The following is a 12,500-nucleotide window of genomic DNA, read 5'->3' on the forward strand; positions in this document are numbered from 1 at the left end:
AGAGAAAGGGTGAGAGTTTGTGGTTGAGTGTGAGATGAGAGTGTAGTGGTAGAGGTGTTTTTTATAGTGTGAGAGTGTGGGAGTTTGTGTGGTTAGAGGTGTCGTGAGAGTGTGAGTGGTTTGAGATGTCACTCAAAATATAAATATCTCTATCTATCTCGCTCATCTCTATATATCTATCTCTTATATGAATCAGTGTGTTATATATTATGATTTTTTGTATATATTATTTATATATATACATATTTATAGATTTGTATTTATATAGATATAGACTATACTATATATATATATATGTATAAATTTTTATTTATATATTTATTTGTATTTTTTTATATATTTATGTATATATATATATGTATTTATATTTATTATATATATATATATTTATAATATTTATGATATGTATATATAATTTATATATATATATATATATATATATATATATATATTTATATCTGATTGCTCATATTATATTCAATTGATATATATATATTTATATATATATATATATATATATATATATTATAGGTATATATTTATATATATTGATTAGACTATATTTTTTTGATATTTGATATATATGGTTTTTATATATGATAGATATATGTGGGTGTGTGTGGGTGTGTGTGTGGGGTGGGTTATGTTTATATATATTATACGATATATATTTATGATATTTATTATATTTATATATATATTTATATTTATATATATTTTATATAGAGTTAGTGTGTAGTTATAGTATGTTTGGTAGGTATGTGGTGATGTTATATTTCTATGTATATTTATATAGATATAGATTATATATACTATATATATATTATTGATATATATTTTTATGTTTATAGATAGATTATATATATTATATATTTATATATATAGATTTAAGATTTTTACTTAATATTTACTTATATACATATTAGGTTATATTTCATGACTTGTAGAGATGTATACACAGATATTTAGGTTTAGTATTGTATTTACACATCACACACACTCACCACTCATCACTGAGTGAGTGTTTTTATTATTGTGGTTGTGTTTTGATTTTGATTTATTTGTTAGATTTTGAGTTTTTGTCACACACAAAACACTTAGGATATATGTATATATTTATTTATATTTTTATATATATATATATTTTTTAATTTATTTTTATATTACACTAACATATATATATAGATATATATGATATATATGTATATATATTATATATTTATCTATTTTATATATATATTTATATATTTTTTTTTTATGTAGTATTATAATATATAATTTATCTATATATATATATATAGATATATATATAGATATAGATATATTTTTGTATATGTATTTGTGTATATTTATACTATATAAATACGTACATATTATTATATATATATATATATATTTTATAGATATATATATTATAGATATATATATTGATATGGTTTGAAATTTACTTGGTATTTATGGAGATATATATATTTATATATTATATATATATTTTATATATTGTTTATATATTTTTATTTATAGATATATAAATAGATATATCAGAGATGTGATATTTATTTTTATATAGTTATATATATATATTATATTATTAGGCATTGTTTTTATTTTTATATAGATATATAGATAATTGTATATAGTATTTACATTTTTATTATTTATATTGATAGTTATTTATATTTTTTGAGATATATATATATATTACATGCAGATAGATAATATTTCTATATATTGATTTATATATATAATATAGATTTATTATATATATATATTATAGAAACAAAAAACACATATACTATATCCACACTCACACTCCATCTTACTTATATATATTTATTCTATATAAAATATAAAATATATATATATATTTGTTTAATATATTTTATTATATATATTATATATATACGATATATATAGTAATATATATATAAAATATATTATAAATTTATATATATAAATTATTATATAAATCATTTTATTTATGTATATATATATATATATATTTATATATTATATATATAGTATATTTATATATATATGTCTATATTGTATGTACTATATATATATATATATTATATATATATATATATTTAAAATATATATATAGACTTATACTACATATATATAGTTAAAATATATATATATATATATATTATATATATATATATATATATAGTATATATATATATATATATATATATTTATTATATATATATATATATATACACTCCACACAACAACCACAAATCATCACCACACACACACTCACACACACATAGAGATATCTTATATATGGATCTTTATATATATATAGTAATATATTTTATTTATACATACCATATTATATATAAATACTATATATATATAACTATGTATATATATATGTATATCTAATATATATTATTATATATAAAAACATTATATATATATTATACCACACACACTGATAAATATTTATCTTATATGATATATATTATTAGTATATATATATATATATATATATCAATATATATATTATAATATTATGTATATATATACTTTTATAGGTATTTAGAGTTATATAAATATATATATATATATATATACTATATATATATATATATTATATGTATATATATTTGTTTTATATATATATTATATATATATACATGTATATATATGTATATATTATATATAATATATATTATATATATATATATAGTAATACTTATATATATATATTAGTACCATATATATATAAATAAAATTTATATATATATTCCGTATATAAATATATATATATATATATATATACATATATATACATACCTATATATACATATATATATATATATATATATATATATATATATATATATTTATATCTATTTATTATGAAAGTATTTTGTTTATCGGTTAAACTGAGCATTATGTCTGACTGAGATATCATGATCAATTACAATACACAGATTTGACCTTCACAATTATCGGGATTTGTATATCCCCCTGGGTCGGGGCAAAGATTCGTTAAGACAGCACCTGCAACCTTAGCCCTTCTGGAAATTCTGCGTCACATTCCCCATCATAGGAATATCACACTCAAAGGCTGGTGACCGAGAACGGCGGAACTATGAATTATGAAATGAACCGAAGTCAGCCAATCAGGAAATCGGCGACCAAGCTGACACTTGGTATTGCTTGTCGCTACATTTCCTGCAGATGGCTTCATCGCCCCGCTAGCGAAGCCGTCCTGAGATATTACTGACGGATAGGAAGTCACTCGAGGGTCCTTGAACCATAATCACAAACATTTCCCACTCGCACTCCTACATCTACTATTGTGAACTAGTTGCTATCCGATCTTTATTTCCAGAGTCATTCCTTGTTATTTATAAAAATTTTTTATATATTATATTTTATCGTGTCTATTATTGAAGTTTTATATCATTGTTTATTGTATCTTGCTGCTGTGTTGACACCAACTTATATTTGTCTATGTGTGGATATTTGAGTAATCTATAACAGCACATAATCTGGTGGCAGGCCTACGAATGAGATCCTCATCGTTCTCTTTTTTTCGGCGGGCCCCACTAATTGGTACAATAAATTAGATACGTACCACGATAGACGAATAATTTTTTCCAGTGTCACACAGCAAACAGCGCACTCAGGTTGACTGACAGGACGAAGGACATCGGTAATGAAGGTTAGTGGCGACTAAGGTCGAATATCCTCGTGTCATTTTTCTTCCTCCTTAAAAGGTTGTTTTTCACACCCTAGTGTTGTGTACTGTGTTACCCACTTTTTTTCTTTCTATTGTGAAGGCGATTGGATTTCTTTCTCGGTCCCTATCATGATGAATTACGAAGTGGTTAAAGTGTTTCAGATATCTTAGGGGAACTACCGAAAGTTTTCTTTGGGTTGGATTACTGCTGTACCTTCCTCATTCTCCCTAACGTCCGTTTCCCAATCATCTATGACCACACAGCACCTCAACTTGCTGAATTCCACCACTGACCCACCCTCTGACTGACACACCACCCACCCCCCCTTCTCCAACATGACGTTCCAAACCTAACCCCCCCCAAACATTCAATAATCGTGTACAGAAGAAATTTGATGGATCCTCCATTTCCTGTTGAAGTTTTCTTGGAAAATGGTGAATCTATGATTATTCAAGGTGGATGTCTAGAGATGTACCCCTCTTTCGGCACTAAATGCGTAAACGCGGCTGTAACACGTTTAGAGCTACTCAGCGAAAGTACCGTTAACGCAAATTAAACGCCTTTTAAAACATTGCCATCGAATTGCCGCAGAGTGGAGTTGGAGTTATTTTCAGGATATATTTCGATATTCGTTCAAATCCTTGAATGTAAGTCACCATATTCAGTTCGCGAGAATTATTCAATTAAAGCCTGCTTCCTTTGTCGAAGAAGACATTCGCATTCTTTATAATCAGCTTCGGGTTCAAGTTTCCAAATGGGTGAAGGAGTATTCCCCACAACCATGGACTCCCACATCAAATCCTTGTTTAACGACCAGACGTCTCCTTATGGACGTATATGGTCAAATCTATCCTTGTTGCTTCTTACTACTTCTGTACAAGAGCAAGTTTGGGAACCTGTGAAAGATACTGATTTAACTGAAGTTACCCCGACGAATTTGCCAAGTTCTTTCAGGAGAGAAGGATCCCACAGTCTCTAGTCAAAAACGCAGGCATTCCACGACTAAAGCAACACGACCTCACAAAACAACACCAACTTGCGTAACACAAAGCAAACACAAACATCCATAACGACAAACCTCAACGCAACCCTAAACCCACGGTTCCACAACCATGACACGAAACACACACTCAAGACAGAACCTCCCCTCACAGATCATATGCAAGACATAAGATCGTTTTCCCCCCCTCGTCATTAACTCTCCTCATGTACCCGACGTAAACAACCTTGTGTCCAAGAATTGGGAGCACAGGACAGGATGCAGTGTTTTAATTGTTTGTGCGAAGGTCACGGTGACCGCCGCATGTTATTCGAACCGATAATGTCCTTATCAGGGCACACGGTAACACCTTGGCCCCACTGTCAAGGCGTTCCCTGACCAGGTGGAGTCAAACTTAAAATTGCTCCGGCAACGCCAAGCAAACCGCCATTTTTTAGGGAAAAAAGAAAAGCCCAAAACACCAGACACGGCGACACTACAAGCACAATAACGGAAACCACCCACAGTGTTCTCGACTAGTTGCCATCATAATGATATCACGCAACGCCTTTGCTTCCATCTATATTGATGACAAGCTCTTCGTATTTCTTTGAGACACGGCATCTTCTTGTTCTGTTGTCTCGTTGAATACTTGGCGGAATTTTGAAATATATTAGATTGCAACCGAGTCAAACCAACAATTTGGGAGATAAACAGGAGATAAGGTATCAGCTTTAGGCAGCTAAGGCCTTAACATTTCTCTTGGGTAGTGAAATTTTTGCTCACAAGTTGTCGTTGTAGAATCTAATTTTACCCCGGGACACCTCTTGTTGGGTTCATGATTTCTTATACCGCTTACAGTATTTCCCTCCACCTCAGAGTAATAGCATTACTCTTTAAATGGTCAAAATTACCTATTAAGGACTCCCCTTGCCTATGGACGCATGCCGTCCTCTTAACACAACCAGCAATCGTCAATCTATGAGTCACAATGACATATTCACACAGTCTACACCTCTCTTCCCATCTCTCCTACCGACCACCCCCCTACCCCTCCACCCTCCCTCGCTTCACCTCTCCTCTCGCTGCGCGCGCACCCGCATCACGCAAACCTTCGCGCGCATAAACACGTTGACGACCTGTGCGAAAATCTTGGCCCGCTAATCGATTAATGCTACTAGTTTTTAGCTAGTGCTACACACTATATCCCGGCATTTCATGATCTAATGATAGAGGTTTCCTTGTCCTTCGGCAAATGGTATGCTTTTGATATTACCTGATAATATACGGGTAAAAGGTTGATGCAAACATTACTTCTAGTATAATATCATAATAATAAGATGGTCAGGGGCATGTATTTTAATCTTTACCCGGCCCCATTGACTTATTAACGATGGTGTTTACCTGTAATAGCTTATGAATTCACAAATTGCCTATTGCGATTTGATTTCTAACTAGTTCCCTCTACTGTTTTTTTCTGCGACACTCATCTTCCCTGATGATGCAGAGCTCTGATCATCTTCCTAAAGAAATTTAGATTTTCATGAAGGATATGATATTTGGAATACCTTATTTAAAGAATTCCCAAGCGTACTGCCCAACCAAGGACCGTCCTATCGGAAAAAACAACATTGCTTCAACACTCCATTACCCTGAGCCTATGCTAAGCCTTCGTACATACGAGTTATAAGATCCCTCTTTCGAAGCGACAGGCCTTGGAAAAGGAAGTTAATAACAATGTTAGACAGAACTTATTCAACCAAAGCAATTCACCTGGCCTCTCCCCCTCCTCCTTGTTCCAAAAGAAGGATATACTTTGCGCCCAGTGGTCGACTATCGCAAGTTGAATAAAGTCACTCAGTGCCAGAACCATCCCAATTCCAATCTTAGATGCTGTGGCAAGACATTGGCTCTAATAATAAGATTTTTTCAAACTATTGACCTTGCAGCTAAAGGCTTCATGCAAGTTCCTAGGCTCCTGAAACGTGCCAATTATATACGGCTTTCTCGGAGACTCATATGGGAACACTTTGAAATTTTTAGTATTTACTTTTGGCCTCTCGCAATTCCCCTCTGCACATTTAGCAGATTAATGTAACTTGTACTATCAGGATTAATTAAATGATCAGGTATCCTCGTGGTATTTAGATGATATTTAATTTGCTCACCCTCCCTCTCTGCAACCGCGTGAAGAAAATGGCGCCAGGTTTTCAATAGGCTAGCAACTGCAGGATTATGTATTCAAGCCTAGCAACGTGTCAGTTCTTCAAGTCTAGTTAGAATTCTTAGGCCATACCTTGTAATCTAAAAGGTATTGCACCTATGATTCAAAAAAGTTTTAAAGCCATTGACGACTTTCCAACACCTAAGAACCAGAAGGAATTGAAGTCATTTTTAGGCCCTTTCAGGTTTTTACAGGCCGTTCATTCAATGTTACGGGTCCATCGCGACCGCCGCTTAACCCATTCCTAAAATGTATACTATTGGCTGTGGACAGAGAGGAATAGAGCACCGCATTTTATTTCAACTCTTAAATCCGCGGTACTCATAAGGCTCCACTCTTAGCTCCCCGATTTCAGTTTGCCTTATGTCTCACCACTGATGCTCAAACTCGGGATCGGGCAGTTACTCCACCAGAAACATGGCCTCTGGAAAAAACGCCAGCCATTGCTTTTGCAAGTCGCGCCCTCAATTAGCGAAAAAACGCTTATCACGACGGAACGTGATTATCTGTATCACATGGGACCTCCGTCATTTTCGAGAGCTTAATCTTGGTTAGCTGATAGAAGTGCACACTTGAATCATTCCCCCCTCACGTCCATATTTCAAGGGTAGGGGACCCTCTTAGGACGATCGCGCCGCGCAATTGAAATTTGCCAGAGTTTGACTTCACCATTGTTTATTTACCGGTGGAAAACCAAAATGTCGTTGCTCGACGCGCTATCACGCGCCTTCACCTCTCTGACGCTCCCAGAACCAGCCTGAATCTAGCTCCTCGCCCACCTTTGGCCTCCCGCAAAAGGTGAAATTCACTGACATGCACCGATCTTGGCAAATACTGCCGCTCATACCGTTGAGGATCCTTCGTGAGACCGAGATTCGGTATGCACGTGTTATGATCGCCGTTCGACTCTATTCTGCTGTTACCGCCCGGATGCTTGGCTTGCCCTACAGCCCGTAACTCCCAGTTGGTACCCAACCACGGTGGACACGAGATCCGGATAGCGCTACGTAATGATAATTGTACGGCCTTCCCTTAATCAAGCTTTAGAAAGGAATGAAAAAGACCTCCCCTAGCAGACATGTTCGAGTAGTCAACTTTTACCTCGATGCTAACGGGTCTACTTTGCTACAGTCTCGATATAGGACAAGGAAATGCTCAAGGCATCTCGTCAAGCTTGTAGTTATTCCTGAATCCCTTGAAGGTCCGATTCGAATCCTTCCTCTTTAGCCTCTGAGTCGAAGAAGCTGCACATTGTGGTAAGATTATAAGCAATTAACTTGGCTCAACAACCGCTTCTTCTTCCCACACCTTATTAGCAATGTTGCTAAGCAAGTTCAGTTTGTTAGCTATTGCCCTGTATTATCAAGGCAAAAATACCAATGACCCAGCCCCTGCATTGAAAATATGACATTCCAGACTTTCCTTTTCCAGAAAGTCTCTTGCGACACCACTGTCAGGTTTCTGCCTTCTCGCAATGGTAATCCGTGATATTTTTGTCTCATTTGAGTAACTTCACTCGTTTTTGTGAAACTCGTCCACGTGCCCAACAAAAAATGCAAATGTTGTTGCACAGCGCTTTTCACGACTTCTGTCATAGACATTCTGCCCCCATTTGTATTTTTCAACTGATAACGGGAGAATTTCATAACAAGGTCCATGGCATAAGTTATGTGATTCATGAATGTAAACTCGTGTTAACATTCTCCCTTTACCGCCCCACAAAGTGAATGGTATTACAGAAAGGCTCAACTCCTCCATCCTCTCATTATTGAGATCCGCTCGTTGAATCGCGACATCGGACACATGGTGATGAATCACTATTGAACAATCCAGTCTTGCATTAATAGTCACATTCCATTCCTTCCTTAGGTGACGTATACCCCAAATTTTCTTTTATATGGAGTGATAAAGGTACCCTATGACCTCTTTGATGAAAATCAAGTTCTTTATTATAATGATACTTCTTATGCTGTATATTCCTAATGAGAAACAAGTCCATCTTTCAGATCACAAAAGAAGACATTTGACTAATCTCAGAGATTAAAAATACTGTCATTTCAACACAAGTTGGCCCGCCACAAGGACATTGAAGTTTGGAGCTTTCAGTATGCTAGAAAAGTCAACAACCACTCATATTAGTCAAGCTTGCTCCTGTTGATTTGAAGGTCCATTTTAGAGTAATTAGCGTAAAGAGAACAACAAGGCCTACATTAAATCATACAGTCAGACGTGAAACAATTCTTGGTCTCATTTCGACGTCCTAAAGCTTTGCTCACAAGTACTATTCTCCCCGGCCGAACGAACAAGAATGATGTTTATCTTCCAGACCTGACTCCTATTGGGCTTATCTTCTTCACATTGGCGTCTGCCGACCGCGCCATGCCCCACCCCTAGGCTTCGCGCAGTACCAGGAGCCTTCGTTGAGGACCATGGCTAGTCTTACCAGTAACAACACATGTGGAAATTCAAAATTTCGCTTCAGCCGATTGCTGATTCTCCGGGCCTGGCTCTTTATTAACCCAATCGTTGGATTTTCAGCAACGAGCAGGCGAAGTGCTTCCCAGTCTCATTACTCTACATGACTTACGCCCTATTCTCTCACAATATCTCCTCTCTTAATGTTACGCCTCTATTTTTCATCTAAGGGCAACGAATTCAGTTGCTAATCTACTCTAAAAATCTTACTCACAATTTCAGGTCTCTCTGCTTACTACAACACAGTTATGTGTACAGGCATAACCCTGATGTTGTTTCTACAAGGTACATTAGTTCTTACAGCCTCTGTGAATGACTTACTTAGTCCTTTTTATTCAACGCTACCCTACCTGACACAAGGAAGATTGCAATGAATACTCCTACCTGCAGAACCATGTCGGTATCATTCGCCATCCTTTAAAATTTCTTCTTCCTAGTATAACTTTCAACAGATGCAATCTTGCTACTGCTTGATGATTTACCCCTCTCAGCCCGTTCCACGCAACCTACACTGTATCCCGTATACGTTACCATCGCCGAATGTGTATGTTGGTAGTAACCCTGGGAAGGTGCTATTGTCACTTACAGGCGTGTTTGGCATTGAAAAACAAGCAAGTAAATCATACCCATGATTCTGTTGCAGGTATACCAGTTACCCTTCATGCTATATATTTATTCTTAAGAAAAAAAAAAATCAAATCCAAAATAAAACAAATATATATAAATAATAATAATAATACAAAAAAAAATATTAACATAAAACCATTTTTGATACAATATTCGATATATTTTTTACTAAAACTCACGTTTTTTTTTTTTCTTGTTGCACGAATTATTTTCTTTTCATATATCGAACTATGCCTCTACCCTACGTCCCCACTTACTCTTTCTAAAGCCATGTAAGGGCGCCAAGTACTTATTCTTTTTTCAAGTTATGGAATTGACGGATGAGAAAAAGAAAAGCACACCTCCCAGGTGTGTTAACCTGTTAATTACGGAGCTGATCTCGAGGCACTGCCTGCTGCAACTTTCCGTGTAGTATTGTGCATTATCAAGAATCTGGCGGATGTTGCTGTCTCTTCGTATACCACTCTTTATAGAGTTCCCCTGGATTCAAGGTATTCTTATCTCAGTTAAGTATAAAGCTTCCTATTTATTTCTTACCAAATCGGGACGATTTGGTGTAGCATAGCATGGTATAGAGCGATATGAAAGTATTATGCTTTTACGGTTATCAGTGCATATGTCTTGACCTGAGATACATGATCAAATTACATTACCAACAGATGTGCCTTCACAATTATCGGATTGCGTATATCCCCCAGGATCGGGCAAAGATTCGTAAAGACAGACACCTGCAAACCTTAGCCCTTCTGAAATTCTGGTCACCTCACATCATAGGAAAATCACCTCAAAAGGCCTGACCGAGGGCGGACCTATGTATTATGATTAACCGAAGTCTGCCAATCAGAAATCGCGACCAAGCGGACAATTGGAATAGGACGCCTTCTTCCTGCAGATGGCTCATCGCCCCGCCTAGCGAGCCGTCCTGAGATATACTGACGATGCGAAGTCGCTAGAGGTCCTGGACCGTAATACCATCATTTAAAAATCGCCTAATTACGCAGTATAATGCGTGTGAACTAGTGCTTATCCCAGATCTTTTTTCCTGAGTCATTCATTGTTTTTGGGTGATTGTGGGTGTGTCGCTTGGTGTGTGATTGTGGAGGTGAGTGTCCTGATTGGGATGGTATAGATTTGGGTGAGGGTTGCTGCGGAGGGGTGGGTATACTTCATGTGAGGGAGCTTGGGGGGTCGTTATGTGAGTATTGCTGAGTTAAATGAATATGTGTGTGTCGTGGTGTGTGTGTGTGTGTGTGTGTGTGTGTGATGTCGTGAGTGTGTGTGTGTGGTGGGTGTGTGGGTGGTGTGTTTTGGTGTGTGTATTGTGTGTTGTGTATGTGTGTTTGTGGTGGTGTGTGTGATATGTGTGTGTTTGTTGTGTGTGTGTTGTGTGTTTGTTGTGTGTTTGTATGTGTTGTTGTGTGTGTGTTGTGTGTTTGTGTTGTGTGTGGGTTGTGTGTGATGGGTGTATGAGAGAGATAGAGATAGATAAGAAGAGAAAATAAGAGATATAGAGAAGTGAGAGAGAGAGAGAAGTGTGTGTGTGTTGGTGTGTGTTGGTGTGTTTGGTGTTGTGTGTGTGGTGTGTGTTTTTTGTGGTTGTGGTGTTTGGTTCTTTATGTTGTTGTGGTTTTGGTTTTTGTGTGTGTGTGGTGTGTGTTGGGTTGTGGTTGTTTGTGTGTGTTTGGTTGTTGTGTATTGTTGGGGTGTGTGTTGGTGTGGTGTGTGTGTGTGTGTTGTTTTGATGGGTGGGGTTTGGTGGGTGTTTTTGGTATGTGGTATTGTATGTGTTTGTGTTGTGTGTGTGTTGTGTGGTTGTTGAGTTTTGTTTGTGTGGTGTGGGTTTGTATATGTGTGTTTTTTTGTGAGTGTGTGTGTTTGTGGGGTGTATGTGTGTGTTGTGATTTGTTGTGTGTTGTTTTGTGAGTGTGGTGTTTGTGTTTTGTGTGTGTGTGTTAAAATATATATATTTTTTGGGTGGTTGTGTTGTGTGTAGTGTTGTGGTGGTTGTTGTTTGAGTGGTGTGTGTGGTTTGTGATTGGTTTTGTGTGTGTGTGTGATTTTGTGTGTTGTGTTTGTGTGTTGTGTTGTGTTGTGTGGGTGTGTGTGGTGTTAGGGGGGGTGTGTTTGTATTGTTGTGTGTGTTGTTGTTTGTGTTTGTTGTTTGTTGTGTGTGGTGTTTGTTTTGTGTGTTGTGTGTTTGTGTTGTGTTGTGTGTGTGTGTTGGGTGTTTGTGTGGTGTGGTGTTTTGTGTTGTGTGTGGGTTGTGTGTGTGTGTTGTGTTGTTTGTGTGTGTGTTGTTTTGTGTGTGTGTGTTGGTGTGTGTGTTTGTGTGTGTGTGGTTTGTGTGTGTGTGTGTTGTTGTGGTGTGTTGTGGTGTGTTGTGGTGTGTTGTGGTGTGTTGTGATGTGTTGTGGTGTGTTGTGGTGTGTTGTGATGTGTTGTGATGTGTTGTGTGGTGTTTGTTTGTGATGTTTTGTGTTTTGTGTGTGTG

This window comes from Penaeus japonicus, unplaced genomic scaffold (genome assembly GCF_977035675.1).
Source record: "Penaeus japonicus unplaced genomic scaffold, GWHDUDI00000001_assembly GWHDUDI00000033, whole genome shotgun sequence".
In the NCBI taxonomy this organism is placed as follows: Eukaryota; Metazoa; Arthropoda; class Malacostraca; order Decapoda; family Penaeidae; genus Penaeus; species Penaeus japonicus.